The sequence below is a fragment of the Rhinopithecus bieti genome, unplaced genomic scaffold (genome assembly GCF_001698545.2).
Source record: "Rhinopithecus bieti isolate Rb0 unplaced genomic scaffold, ASM169854v2 scaffold_15296, whole genome shotgun sequence".
Taxonomy (NCBI): domain Eukaryota; kingdom Metazoa; phylum Chordata; class Mammalia; order Primates; family Cercopithecidae; genus Rhinopithecus; species Rhinopithecus bieti.
This window is the reverse complement of record NW_016809075.1, coordinates 1,626,959-1,643,170: the sequence shown is the minus strand read 5'-3', so window position 1 is coordinate 1,643,170 and position 16,212 is coordinate 1,626,959. Positions and strand designations below refer to the sequence as shown.

Here is a 16,212-nt window from a genome sequence, read left to right as displayed (position 1 = left end):
TTTTTGAGACGGAGTCTCACTGTGTCACCAGGCTGGAGTGCAGTGGCGGGATCTCGGCTCACTGCAATTTCCATCTCTCGGGTTCAAGTGATTCTCCTGCCTCAGCCTCCTGAGTACCTGGGACTACAGGTGCGTGCCACCACGCCCATCTAATTTTTGTATTTTTAGTAGAGATGGGGTTTCACCATGTTGCTCAGGATGGTATTGATCTCTTGACCTCGTGTTCTGCTCACCTCAGCTTCCCAAAGTGCTGGGATTACAGGTGTGAGCAACCATGCCCGGCCAAAGTGAACCATTTTTTTATTTTTTTTTTTTATTTTTTATTTTATTTATTTTTTTTTTGAGACGGAGTCTCGCTCTGTCGCCCAGGCTAGAGTGCAGTGGCCGGGTTCCCGCCATTCTCCTGCCTCAGCCTCCCGAGGAGCTGGGACTACAGGCGCCCGCTACCTCGCCCGGCTAAAAGTGAACCATTTTTAAAGTTCTGATTAAGTAGCTTGCCACAAAATAGTTTATAAATACTCAAGTAGTAAGCCAGAGAGAGGTGTTTATAAGTATGAGAACATGGGTCAGTGCTGATTTTATATGACTCTCCAGCTGCCAAAGGCATATGGCTATGTGGGAGTGTTAGAGCTTCAGATGTGCTGTTCCCACAGCCTGCCCATAAAGATAGCTACAATGACCCTTCAAAAATGTGAGTAAAGTGGTAAGTGATTCTACCAATGACCACCCTCCTCATCCTTAAACCTTAAGATTGGTCTTCTCTATAAAGAGAAGAATGCTGCATTAAAATGTAAGAAAATAAGTGTGAATTACATATTAGCATAAGTTAAACACATAACTACATATGCTGTAGTATATCTGCTAAGCCTACCTTTAAGCTGAGTTTTTATTTATTTATTTATTTATTTTTTGAGATGGAGTCTTGCTCTGTCACCCAGGTTGGAATGCAGTGGCGTGATCGTGATCTCCGCTCACTGCAAGCTCTGCCTCCTGGGTTCACACCATTCTCCTGCCTCAACCTCCCGAGTAGCTGGGACTACAAGCGCCTGCCACCACGCCCGGCTAATTTTTTGTAGTTTTAGTAGAGACGGGGTTTCACCGTGTTAGCCAGGATGGTCTTGATCTCCTGACCTCGTGATCCGCCCACCTCAGCCTCCCAAAGTGCTGGATTCCAGGCGTGAGCCACCGCGCCCAGTCGCTGAGTTTTTGTTTCTATTACTTTGCTAAACTTTCTTTTCTCAGTTCTTCCTTATTAACCTATAGAAACAAATTCTATGCAATGAGAATTGAGGATGGGGCATAAACTCAAGTATAAAGTAGCAGAAAAACAAAGGGCAAAAGGAAAGAATAGCAGGCATGGTCAGGATCACCGGGTGTTCCTTTGAGATAGCAAACATATGATAAGGGGGAAAACCAATCCCTTAACTGAGGATATTTCCAGACAACCTAAAAAAAGTGCTGGAATATTAAAAAAATTGGCAAAAGGCCAGGTACAGTGGCTCATGCCTGTTATCCCAGTGGCTCAGGAGGGTGAGGCAGGAGGATAGATTGAGGCCAGGAATTGGAAGCCACACTGAGCTGTGATTGTCCCACTGTACTCCAGCCTGGACAACAGAGGGAGACCCTATCTCTAAAACAAAGCAAAACAAAACTTAAAAAAAAAAAAAAGGGCAGGAAAAAAACTACTTTTTCTATTTTATTCTTCCTTTATTACCAGTAGTCTTGACATTATATAATCTTATAAGATTTATTTCTCTATATAAAATACAAATTATGGCCGGGCATGGTGGCCTTCCCAGCACTTTGGGAAGGCGAGGAGAGTGGATCACCTGAGGTCAGGAGTACGAGACCAGCCTGGCCATCATGGCAAAACCCCGTCTGTACTAAAAATAAAACATTAGCCAGGTGTGATGGCGCGCCCCTATAGTCCCAGCTACTTGAGAGGCTGAGGCAGGAGAAACGCTTGAACCCGGGAGGCAGAGGTTGCAGTGAGCCAAGATCATGGCACTGCACTCCAGCTTGGGCAACAGAGTGAGATTCCGTCTCAAAAACAACAATAACAACAACAACAACAACAACCAATTAAGCATTTGGAGTAAATATATAACCAAGGAATACATTACAGTTAAATGAAAATGAAATTTCATTATTCAAAAAATTTCATTATTCGGTCAGCTTACTGAACAAATATGTTTTTTGGTGTCTTTGTTTTGAGACAGTCTCCCTTTGTCACTTAGGCTAGAGGGCAGTGGCACGATCACGGCTCACTGCAGTCTTGACCTGTAATGATCCTTCCGCCTCAGCCTCCAAAGTAGCTGGGACTACAGGTGTGTGCCACCACACCTAGCTAATTTTTTATTTGTAGAGACAGGGTTTCACTATGTTGTTCAGGTTGGTCTAGAACTCCTGGACTCATGTGATCCACCCACCTAGGCCTCCCAAACTGCTGGGATTATAGGCATAAGCCACTGCACCGGGCCCCAGTAAATATCTTTATAAAAAATAAAATTCAAATACTTTAATGGAAACTTAAAACATTTGTAAGAGTAAAAAATTCATTACATTCCTTGTAAACAAGTCGAGAGACTAGAAAACTAAAAGCAATACTTGGAAAACATGATTTTTTTTTTCCAGGAAGATTCATGTATAGATTTCAAAGCAAAACAAGAACATTAATTTTTTTTTAAGATGATCATTATTGACAGCTAAATAAATAGACTGGAAGATGCAGTACATGGATTATCTCAAAGCACAGAACAGGAAGCTAAATAAATGGAAATACTGAAGGAATAGAAAGACTTGAAGATAGTCCCAGAAGACCTATTTTACGAAATATAGGTGTTCAAAAAGAGAAAAGCACCAGATGGAGGAGAGGTAACAATTAAGTAAATAATAAAGGAAAATTTCTCTGGGCTAGCTTTTAGTGGATAAGTGAAAAGGGAAACCAAGTTTCAGGATGGATTAAAGAGAAAAGACAAGTATCTATTATACCCTTGTAAAATTCATTAATTTTACAAAAAAAGAAAAAATCTTATAAGTATCCAGAAAGAAAGAACAATTATCCATAAAGGGAAAACTAGGACAGGTACTGGACTAATCATCAACTCTAGAAGCTAGAATACAATGCAACAGGATCTAAACTAACTGAAACAAAAGCAGCAGAAGTCATGAATCTTTTTTTTTCAGATGGAGTCTCACTCTGTTGTTCTGGCTGCAGTGCAATGGCATGATCTCGGCTCACTGAAATCTCTGCCTCCCGGGTTCAAGGGATTCTCCTGCCTTAGCCTCCCGAGTAGCTGGGATTATAGGTGCCCGCCACCATNAAACCAAGTTTCAGGATGGATTAAAGAGAAAAGACAAGTATCTATTATACCCTTGTAAAATTCATTAATTTTACAAAAAAAGAAAAAATCTTATAAGTATCCAGAAAGAAAGAACAATTATCCATAAAGGGAAAACTAGGACAGGTACTGGACTAATCATCAACTCTAGAAGCTAGAATACAATGCAACAGGATCTAAACTAACTGAAACAAAAAGCAGCAGAAGTCATGAATCTTTTTTTTTCAGATGGAGTCTCACTCTGTTGTTCTGGCTGCAGTGCAATGGCATGATCTCGGCTCACTGAAATCTCTGCCTCCCGGGTTCAAGGGATTCTCCTGCCTTAGCCTCCCGAGTAGCTGGGATTATAGGTGCCCGCCACCATGCCCAGCTAATTTTTTTTCTTTTTTTTTTTTTTTTTTTAGTAGAGACGGGGTTTCACTACAGTGGCCAGGCTGGTCTCAAACTCCTGATCTCATGATCTGCCCACCTTGGCCTCCCAAAGTGCTGGGATTACAGGCGTGAGCCACCATGCCCGGCCTAGAAGTTATGAATCTTATACTCAGCCGAGATACCCCCGATTTGTTATGGGATGGCAAAAAGATGTTTGAGGCTATTCAAGATTACCAAAATTACATCACTAAAGCAAACTATCTCAGTAAAAATACTTGAGAAAATAACCAAACAATAAAAACATCTTAACATAGATTCAAGATAGGAGAAAATGAAAGGGAATGTGGTAAGCAATGAAGCTTGATATGTGATAATTTAGTGGACCACATATACTCTAAATAAAGACTCTAGAAACAGAAGGGACATAATCCAAAAATCTGAATATGCAAAACTGAAGGGAGGTAAGGAGATGGGAAGCTGAAATTATTCTAAAGCAAAACAGATGATATTTTAGTCAAGGGACTAGCTGTGATCACCTAGGAAGGAAGAGTATAGAGACAAGGGAGGAGGAAAAGGGGAGCTTATATAGAGGAAAAAACTCTATATAAATGGGTATAGAGTTTCAGATTTACTAGATGAAAAAGTTGTTAACTATACCTTACATAATAAGGTATAGTTAACACTACTATACTGTAAAATTAAAATGGTTAAGGTAGTAAATTTTACATTGTGTTTTTTTACCACAACGCAAAAAAAGGCTTGGAGAACTACAACGAGAGGTCAAGAGAGGGGAAGAATCCAGCAAAAGAGAATGAGAAGGAATGTCCAGTTATGTAAAAGATACTAAGCTGGGTGTAGTGGCTTATGTCCATAATCCCAGTGCTTTGGGAGGCTGAGGCAGGATTGCTTGAATGGAGGACTGAGATCAGCCTGGACAACATAGCATGACCCTATCTCTACAAAAAAAAAAAAAAGTACACTCTTCACAGAAACAGAAAACACAACTCTAAAATTTATATGGAACCACAAAAGACCCAGAATAGCCAAAGCCATCCTGAGCAAAAAGAACAAAACTGGAGGAATCACATTACCTGACTTCAAATTGTACTACAGAGCTACTGTCACCAGCAAGGTACTAGCACAAATATAGACAGACACACAGACCAAAGGAACAGAATAGAGAACCCAGAAACAAATCCATACATGTACAGTAAACTCATTTTGGACAAAGCTGTCAAAAACATATACTGGGAGAAAGGACAGTCTCTTCAATAAATGGTGCTGGAAAACTGGATATTCACATGCAGAAGAATTAAACCAGACCCCTATCTCTCACCATAAACAAAAATCAAATCAAAATGGATTAAAGACTTAAATCTAAGACCTCAATCATGAAACTACTACAAGGAAACACTGAGGTGATGCTCCAGGACACAAGAATGGGCAAAGTTTTCTTTTTTTCTTTCTTTTTTTTTTTTTGAGACACAGTTTCACTCTGTCACCCAGGCTGGAGTGCAGTGGTGCAATCTTGGCTCACTACAACCCCTGCCTCCCACGTTCAAGTGATTCTCATGCCTCAGCCTCCCGAGTAGCTAGGACTACAGGTGCACATCACCACACCCATCTAATTTTTGTGTTTTTAGTAGAGACGCGGTTTCACCATTTTGGCCAGGCTGATCTCAAACTCCTGACCTCAAATGATCACCTGCCTCGGCCTCCCAAATTGCTGGGATTACAGCGGTGAACCACGGTGCCTGGCTGGGCAAAGGTTTCTTGAGTAATATCCCACAAACACAGGCAACCAATTAAAATGGACAAATGGGAGCATATCAAGTTAAAATGCTTCTGCACACAAAAGGAAACAATCCACAAAGTAAAGAGACAACCCATAGTATGGGAGAAAATATTTGCAAACGATCCATCTGACAAGGGATTAATAACCATAATAAAGAAGAAGCTCAAATAACTCTTCAGGAAAAAAATCTAATAATCCAATTTTTTAAATGGACAAAAGATGGTATTTTTCAAAGGAAGACAAAGGGCAAACAGTTATATGAAAATGTGCTCAACATCGCTGATCATCGGAGAAATGCAAATCAAAACTATAATGAGATATCATCTCACCCCAGTTAAAATGAAAGGCAACAACAAATGCTGACAGGGATATGGAGAAAAGGGAACACTTGTACACTGCTGGTGGGAATGTAAATTAGTATAGCCACTATGGGGAACAATTTGGAGGTTCCTCACAAAAACTAAAAGTAGAGCTTCTATCTGATCCAGCAATCCTACTGCTAGGTATATACCCAAAGGGAAGGAAATTAGTATACCAAAAGATATCTGTACTCCCATGTTTATTGCAGCACTATTCACAATAGCCAAGATTTGGAAACAACCTATATGTCCATCAACAGATGAAAAGATAAATGTGGTACATATACACAATGGAGTACTATTCACCATAAAAAAGAATGAGATCCTGTCATTTGCAACAACATAGGTGGAACTAGAGATCATTATATTACGTGAAATAAGCCAGGCACAGAAAGACAAACTTTGCATTCTCACTTATGTGTGGGAACCCAAAATTAAGACAATTGAACTCATGGAGATAGAGAATAGAATGATGGTTATTAGAGGCTGGGAAGGGTAGTGGTAGGGTTGGGGGAAAGTTGGGATGGTTAATGGGTAAATAAAAATAGAATGAATAATATCTAGTATTCGATAGCACAATGGGGTGACTACAGTCAATAATAATTTAATTGTACATTTAAAAATAATTAAAAGAGTATAATTGGATTGTTTGTAACATAAACAATAAATGCTTGAGGTGATACATCTGCTTATTATGCATTGTATGCCTGTATCAAAATAGCTCATGTACCCCATAAATATATACACTTACTCTGTACCCACAAAACCAAAAAAGAAAAAATTTTAAATTAAAAAATATTTGCCAGCTGTGTTATCTACGCCTGTAGTCTCAGCTACTCGGGATGCTGAGGCAGGAGGATCCCTTGAGCCCAGGAGGTTGAGTCTATAGTGAGCAATTATTATCATGCTACTGTGTTCCAGTATGGGCAACAGAGTGAGACTGCATCTAAAAAAACAAACAAAAACAAACCAGCAAAACCAAGAGACTGGACAAGGTGGTTCATGACTATAACCCCAGCACTTTGGTAAGCTGAGGTGGGAGGATCACTTTAGTGTACCAATTTGAGACAAGCCTGGGCAACATAGCAAGACCTCCTCTCCGCTAAAAATAAAAATAAAAAACTAGGCAAGTGTGGTGGTGTGTGCCTCTAGCCCCAGCTACTTGGGAGACTGAGGTAGGAGAACTCCTTGAGCCCAGGAGGTTTAATCTACAGTGAGGCATGACCGTACTACTGCACTTCAGGTCGGGCAACAGAGCCAGATCCTGTCTCAAAAAAAAAAAAAATAAAAAAGGAAAAGAAAAACCTTTTATTTTCACTTTAGGATGGGTGTATCCTGTTGAATAAATATGAAAGATTTCTATTATAGTTAAAGATGGCATTTGAACATGCTCATGTAGCTCCCCTTCTTCTTAAAACTTTTAAACCAGAAATCTTGCTTAATTTCTTCAGCCAAGAACCCATTTCTAATTTAAGTTATTTTAGCAGGAGGGCTACTAAAAGTAACCATTGTTTCCATTGGCAACTGTGAATACTTGCTAGGGATACAGTGGGTTTCCATGCCTGCTTTCCATTCTGGAAATGTCCTGTTTGCTGCGCTTTCAATAAGATATAGTATTCTGCTGCTTTTATAGCCCTAGATCAAGAGGAATGCTGGAAGTTACCATATAACCCTTTCTCTTACCTTTCCTCCCCCGAGACATATACACGGAGGAGACACATACTTAGGGTCATTGTCTGCACATGTAGCAGAAGTGGCTGTTTCTCCCTATCTTGCACATTTATGAATTTCATATATTTGGAAAATTGCAGCAATAAGGATCATGTCCATTTGCTCTCCATATTTTACATGCCTGTTCTTTTTTTTATTTTTATTTTTTATTTATTTTTTTGAGATGGAGTCTCGCTCTGTCGCCCAGGCTGGAGTGCAGTGGCGTGATCTCGGCTCACTGCAAGCTCTGCCTCCCTGGTTCATGCCATTCTCCTGCCTCAGCCTCCCAAGTAGCTGGGACTACAGGTGCCTGCCACCACACCTGGCTAATTTTTTTGTATTTTTTTTTTTGTATTTTTGTTTTTTGTATTTTTAGTAGAGACAGGGTTTCACCGTGTTAGCCAGGATGGTCTCAATCTCCTGACCTCGTGATCTGCCGGCCTCAGCCTCCCAAAGTGCTGGAATTACAGGTGTGAGCCACCACACCTGGCCCTACATGCCTGTTCTTAATTTCATCTACTAGCTTCTGACTCTTGACTTCCACTGTTAAAGGTATCAAGCCTTGTGCTGCACATTTCACTGCATTTTTTTTGCCTTTACTCTTTTTTTTCTACCTCCTTTGAACAAACAAAAACTATTTCTTTTGTCACTTTTTTTTTACTGATCAGTTCTCCTTGGATTTCTGTGTAAACTGGTTTTCATATACCTATCCAACTAATTATTTTCCCTAAGTGATGACAACCACCTAATCACACTGTGTTCGGTGCACTTGTTAAATCTTTGGCTTGTCATAGTTGTATGATTTGCAAATGGACTATGCCTAGGCTAGAAGATAATTCTGGAGAAGATATAGGTTTTAAAAGACATTTCACTGATTTACTTGAATGGCCATACACGTACACGAACCAACAGTAAAAAGGCACAATAGAATATATAGTGAAACGTTTCTCTTCACCCTGTCACCTGGTCTCCCAGCTCCCCAGGCCCCTTCCCAGAAGCAACCTCTGGACCTAATTTCTTATGTATCCTTCTAGAAGTCTACTTATTTATAAGCATATTTGAATTATAGATCAGAAATACAGTGTTTTAAAACTGCAACCTCAGATAGTCTTAAAGTGTACATCCAATGGGTGGCAACATATTAAGTATGCCACCGACAAAAATTCACAGGTTTTTAAAACATGAACTATGTTATAGGAAATAAGATCACAGGCTCAAGGTTTACAGTAAGACTCACTAAGCTGCACCCTGGAAGGAATAAGGATGAACACAAATAAACTGGAGGGTTTTTTTTACATTGTCTTTTTACAGGCATGCTACTTATACTCTTAAGAGAGGGGCATACAAGGTTAGACATCAGATTCTCTTTAGGCACTTTAACTCACAACATGATGACAAAAATGAAAAATGTCTAGTATTGTTACTAAACATACTTAGTATTGCTTAGTATTCTATGTTGTTCACTTATAACTGCGTTGAGTGCTGTTTGTAAGGAATGCCAATAACATGCTTTTGAATGAGAAAGATCTCGGTACGTGGTCACGGGGAAGGGACAAAACACAATGTTCTATCAATTCGAGACTACCATTTCTGTAACTGGTGATCTCCATGTCATTGTAGCTCTTTCAGTGTATAGGGCCTAATTTGTTTTCAAAAGGTTTTGTATTTTTCTCAATTTTGAACTTAGGACTTTGAATTTATTCCTATTAAATTACATCCCGGCTGGGCGTGGTGGCTCATGCCTGTAATCCCAGCACTTTGGAAGGCCGAGGCAGGCGGATCATGAGGTCAAGAGTTTGAAACCAGCCTGGCCAACATAGTGAAAACCCATCTCTACTGAGAATACAAAAATTAGCCAAGCGTTGAAGCAGGCACCTATAATCCCAGCTACTCGCAAGGCTGAGGCAGAAGAATTGCTTGAACCTGGTAGGAAGAGGTTGCAGTGAGCCAAGATCACACCACTGCACGCCAGCCTGGGCAACAGAGCAAGACTTCATCTCAAAAATAGTAATAATAAAAATAAATAAATAAATAAATAACATCCTATTGGCATGGACTCCACGAGTTCACTATTCTGATAAATCCATATTTTGTTTCTTCATCCAGTTTTTTTGTTTTTTTTCTCTAGATGGAGTCTTGCTCTGTTGCCCAGGTTGGAGTGCAATGGCACGATCTCAGCTCACTGCAACCTCTGCCTCTTGGGTTCAAGTGATTCTCCTGCCTCAGCCTCCCAAGTAGCTGGGATTACAGGCACACATCACCATGCCCGGCTAATTTTTTGTATTTTTAGTAGAGATGGTGTTTCACCATGTTGGCCAGGCTGGTCTCCAACTCCTGACCTCATGATCTGCCCACCTCGGCCTCATCTAGTCTTAATAGAAGGTTGTATGTATCAAACTAAAGTCATAACTTTTGGCACTGTACCAGAAACTTTCTTTAGGTCACTAATTCTTAAAAGGTTGTTCACCAATATATTCTAAGGCAGGGGTTGGCAAGTTTTTTCTGATGGTAAATATTTCAGGCTTTACAGGTCATGCATGCAATGTCTGTCACAACTACTCAACTCTGTTCTTATACCAGAAAAGCAGCCAATGACAACACATAAATGAATGAGCAGGGTTGTGTTCCAACAAAACTTTATTTATAAACATAATTGGTGGGCCTGGTTTGGCCTATGGACAATAATTTATGAACTTGTAAGGAACTCAAATTTTCTTTGTTAACTGTTAAGTCACTTAGATTAAATTCCAAAATATATTACCGTAAGTATATTCTGGGTCATCTGAACAACTACTTTAAAATCAGGCATATGTACATTTAGTGGTCCCTTTTGCATTTAGGATTAAATGAGAAATCCCTCCCCATTTACCTATATTAAATACTTCTTATTGCAGAATGCTGAGTAAATAGAGGTTTTTATAATAGTTGGACTTAGGGAAGTGTGGAATTGAGACATCACCTGGCACATAGGGGTGCACGCATGGAGAACATCATACTCATGAGGGAACTGATTTCTTTTAGCTTTTAAAATTTAAACTTGAATTATCAGTAATTATGAGAGCAAATATGAAGCATTTTTCTTTCCCTGATTGCAGACATAGTTAGATACCTACTTGATAGAGATTTCAGTAACACCCCAAAGCTGATGTGATCTTTATGTGATGAAGATGGCTATAGTGCTTCCAAATCACCCCTGATTAAAAATGGTCTTAGAATTTGTGGTAGAGCTAGCTGCTGCTTTTCCAAAATCCCTTCTCCCCTTCCCCCTCACTAATACACCCTGTGGGTGGGGGGGCCTGTGGTGAACTGAACCTATCCTTTTCCAATCTTTTTCAACTAGGTGTGGTTTTATGACAAAATGTGGCCAATGAGGCCTTAGTCAACATCACTAGGTGGTGATTCTGGGAAAGCTTGTGAAAATAGGGTCGGACTCAGTTGGCACATGCCGTTTTTTCCTCTTCTTTCTTCCTTTCCTCTTCATCAAGCAATGATGCCAAATCTCGAACTGTAATAGCTACCTTGTGATCTACCAGGCAGAAAAGGACAAGAAGATTGGAAAGATGTAGCTCTAAAATCCTGTTAACTGCAGGAGAAAATAGTCCAATATATTTTAGCTATTATTATTGCAGCTGAACTCAATTCCTCATCATTAAAAAAGGAAGTGTAGGATATGAATAAACTTTAAATATTTAAGAGACATGAGGCTATTAGTTTTGGCCATAAAACCTCAACAGCATCAATTTAGCATCTGCCAAATAATACTATTATACTAATAATATACTAATAATATAATACTAACAATAATATTGTTAACTGAACTGTTTTATTTTGTCTTATTTATATTTAATTTTGAAAATTTGTTCATATTTTGAAAATATTTCCTAAAAGCTGTAAGCATATGAAATTTTTTAACGTAGTTTTGGTTTGTATATATTTAACATGACACAAAATTTTAAGTAAACGATGAGGCTTTTGGAAAATATTTTTCCTTTGAAATGACTTCAGTGATTAATCACATATGAGGACTGCTCCAGAGTTATGCATTAATCTTGATTTGAGGCAATGTCTTTCTCAATGTAACCTTTATTGCATATACACGTGTTAGTCCATTCTTTCTTTTTTTTTTTTTTTTTTTTTTTGAGATGGAGTCTCGCTCTGTCACCCAGGCTGGAGTGCGGTGGTGCCATCTTGGCTCATTGCAACCTCCGGCTCCCAGGTTCAAGCAATTCTCCTGCCTCAGCCTCCCGAGTATCTGGGACTACAGGCGCCCACCACCATGTCCAGCTAATTTTTTGTATTTTTAGTAGAGAAGGGGATTCACTGTGTTAGCCAGGATGGTCTTGATCTCCGGACTTCATGATCCGCCCACCTCAGCCTCCCAATGTGCTGGGATTACAGACGTGAGCAACTGACTGCACCCAGCCTTTCTTTTTTTTTTTTTTAAGACAGAGTTTCGCTCTCATCACCCAGGCTGGAGTGCAACGGCGCGATCTTGGCTCACTGCAACCTCTGCCTCCTGGGTTCAAGTGATTCTCCTGCCTCAGTCTCCTGAGTAGCTGGGATTACAGGTGCGTGCTACTATGCCCAGCTAATTACACCCAGCTAATTTTGTATTTTAGTAGAGACGGGGTTTCACCATGTTGGTCAGACTGGTCTCGAACTCCTGACCTCAGGTGATCTACCCGCCTCAGCCTCCCAAAGTGCTGGGATTACAGGCATGAGCCACCACACCCGGCCAGTCCGTTCTTTCTCAATGTAATCTTTATTGCATAATACACATGTAGTAGGTCATTCTTCCATTGCTATAAAGAAATACCTGAGGCTCAGTAATTTATAAAGAAAAGAGGTTTAATTGGCTCATGGTTCTACAGGCAGTACAATAAGTGTGGTGTTGGCATCTGCTTCTGGTGAGGGCCATAGGAAACTTACAATCATAGTGGAAGATGAAGGAGGAGCAGACGCATCATAAGGCAAATGTAGGAGCAAGAGAATGAGTGGGGAGGTGTCACACACTTTCAAACAACCAGGTCTCACAGAACTCACTATTGCGAGGAAAGCACCAAGCTATTCATGAGTGATCCACCCTCATGATCCAAACATCTCCCACCAGGCCTTAACTCTAACATTGGGGATTACATTTCAACATGAAATCTGGAGAAGATATCCAAACTAAATCACCGCATAGACAGAATTAAAAACAAAAAACACATGATCATCTTCATAGATGCTGAGAAAGCATTTGATAAAATCCAACATCCCTTTATGATAAAAAAAAAAAAACTCTCAACAAATTAGGCATCAGGGATATACCTCAAAATAATAAGAGCCATCTATGACAAACCCACAGCCAACATCATACTGAATGGGGAAAAGCTGAAAGTGTTCCACCAAAAAACTGGAACGAGACTAATATGTCTACTCTCACCACTCCTATTCAACACAGAACTGGAAGTCCTAGCCAGAGGAAGAGAAAAAAATAGAAAGCATCCAAATAGAAAAAGAGCAACTCAAATCATCTTTGTTCATTGATGACATGATTTTATACCTAGAAAACCCTAAAGATCCCTCCAAAAGACTCTTAGACCTGATAAACAACTTCAGTTAAGTTTCAGGATACAAAATCAACATACAAAAACCAGTAGCATTTCTATATACCAATAATGTTCAAGCTGAGAGTCAAATAAAGACTTTAATCCCATTTACAATAGGCACACATAAAAAATAAAATACCTAGGAATACACTTAACTAAGGAGGTGAAAAGAAAGATCTCTATAAGGAGAACTTTGTATGAAACACCAATGAAAGAACTCATAGATGATACAAACAAATGGAAAAACATCTCATGCTCATAGATACAAAGAATCGATATCATTAAAATGGCCATACTGCCTAAAGCAAAGTACAGATTCAATGCTATTCCTATCAAACTACCAATGGTATTCTTCACAGGACTAGAGAAAACGATTTTAAAATTAATATGAATCAAAAAAGAGCCCCAACACCCCAGGTAATTCTAAGTAAAAAGAACAAAGCTGGAGGCATCACACTACCCAACTTCAAACTACACAACAGGGCTACAGTAACCAAAACAGCATGGTATTAGTACAAAAACAGACTCATAGACCAATGGAACAGGATAGAGAGCCCTGAAATAAGACCACACAACTACAACCACCTAATCTTTGACAAAGCTGGCAAAAACAAGCAATGGGGAAAGGACTCTATATTCAATAAATGGTACTGGGGTAACTGTATAGCCATATGCAGAAGAATGAAACTGGAACCCTACATATCACCATATATAAAAATTAACTCAAGATGGTTTAAATACTCCAATGTAAGACCTCAAACTATAAAATTACTAGAAGAAAATCAAGGGAAATCTCTTCTGGACACTGGACTTGGCAAAGAATTTATGACTAAGACCTCAAAAGTAAATGCAACAAAACAAAAAATAGGCAAATAGGACTTGCACAGCAAAAGAAACAATCAACAGAGTAAACAGATGACCTACAGAATGGGAGAAAACAGATGACCTACAGAATGGGAGAAAAACTATGCATCTGAAAAAGAACCAATATCTAGACTCTATAAGGAACTGGAACGAATCAACAAGGAGAAACAACCCCATTGAAAAGCGGGCAAAGGACATGAACAGACACTTCTCAAAAGACATACAAGTCACCAACAAATATGAAAAAATGCTCAACATCACTATCATTGGACAAATGCAAATTGAAACCACAATAAGATACCATCTCACATCAGTCAGAATGGCTATCATTAAGAAGTCAAAAAATAGGCCAGGTGTGGTGGCTCACACCTGTAATCCCAGCACTTTGGGAGGCCAATGTGGGCAGACTGCTTGAGTCTAAGAGTTCAAGACCAGCCTAGGTAACATGGTGAAACCCCATCTCTATTAAAATTACAAAAAGTTAGCTGGGCATGATAGTGCACACCTGTAGTCACAGCTACTTGGGGGGCTGAGGTGGGAAGATTGTGTGAGCCCCAGAGGTTGAGGCTGCGATGAGCCCTGATCATGCCACTGCACATCAACCTGGGTGCCAGAGTGAGACCCTATCTCAAAAAAAAAAGAAAAAAAAAATAACAGATACTGGCAAGAATATGAAGAAAAGAGACACTTATACACTGCTGAGCGGGGAGGTGGGTGTAAATTAGTTCAACCCCGATGGAAAGCAGTAAGGAGTTTTCTCACAGAACTAAAAATAGAATTGCCAGTTCAGAAATCCTACTACTGGGTATTTATCCATAGCAAAATAAATTCTTTTATCAAGAAGACACCTGCACTCATATATTTATCACAGCACTATTTACAATACCAAAGTCATGGAATCAACCTAAGTGTCCACCAACAGGGGATTGAGAAAAGAAAATTTAGTATATATACACCATGGAATACTACCACAACAGAGAACAAAATAATGTCCTTTGCAACAACATGCATGCAACTAGAGACCATTATCCTAATGGCTACTGAAATTAAAATAACACAGAAGCAGAAAATCAAATACCTCATGTTCTCACTTACAAGTGGGAGCTGATCAATGAGTATACATGTAAACATAAAGATGAACAAGGACACTGGGGATTCCAAAAGGGGGTAGAGGCAAAGGGGGGCAAGGGTTGAAAAACTATCTATTGAGCATGTTCACTATTTGGGTGATAGGTTCACCAGAAGCCCAAATCATCCCATTATGCAATATACTTGTGTACCAAACCTATACATGTACCCCTCTGAATCTGTAATTTTTTAAAAAAGAAGTGACTGCGCCCTTCTTCTGCCTCTGAAAAAACCTATACCATAACATCAATAACATTTGGTACACTTGTTTATATGATTATCTCTCGCTTAACCTAAGGGCTTAGCACTGTACTTGATGCTCAAAAGTATGTTTTGCAAATGACTAAATAAATAATAATGTGTATTTGATGGCTACTGAAATTGAAAAATAATTTTTGATATATACTTGCTCTAACCTCTACAGGTCCACAATATAGAGACTATAACAGAAACGCTCAGGTTTTCCTAGTATATAATTCAATAAATCAAAACAACTAGACTAAATATGGGCTAGATATGGGCTGCTTCACTTACAGCTGATGAGTAGACAAAACGTTGGTGTCACATTATATTCTAAGAGAGGCACTCAGTTTCTAACAAAACTGTTTCACTTATTCCTCCATCTATCAACACTTAGGTATCAATTATATCCACATATTTATTAATGAAGTACTTTCAATATTGTAAGTCATTTTTACTACTTATAAAATCATTATAGACTAAATCAAGCAGACCTGGCTTACTTTTTGTTGCTTTTTTATATAAAACATATTTTGAAGGGGCGGAGCAAGATGGCCAAATAGGAACATCTCCAGTCTCCAACTCCCCGCGCAAGCGACACAGAAGACCGGTGATTTCTGCATTTTCAACTGAGGTACTGGGGTCATCTCACTGGGGAGTGCCGGACAATCGGTGCTGGTCAGCTGCTGCAGCCCTACGAGTGAGAGCTGAAGCAGGGCGAGGCATTGCCTCACCTGGGAAGCGCAAGGGGGAAGGGAATCCCTTTTCCTAGCCAGGCGAACTGAGTCACACAACACCTGGAAAATCGGGTA

General features: G+C 39.5%; 1 protein-coding gene across 1 annotated transcript in view; it reads right to left on the bottom strand.

Moving 5' to 3' along the window:
• Positions 1 to 16,212, bottom strand: part of ZRANB3 (zinc finger RANBP2-type containing 3) — a 320,084-nt gene that overhangs the window by 190,181 nt on the left and 113,691 nt on the right.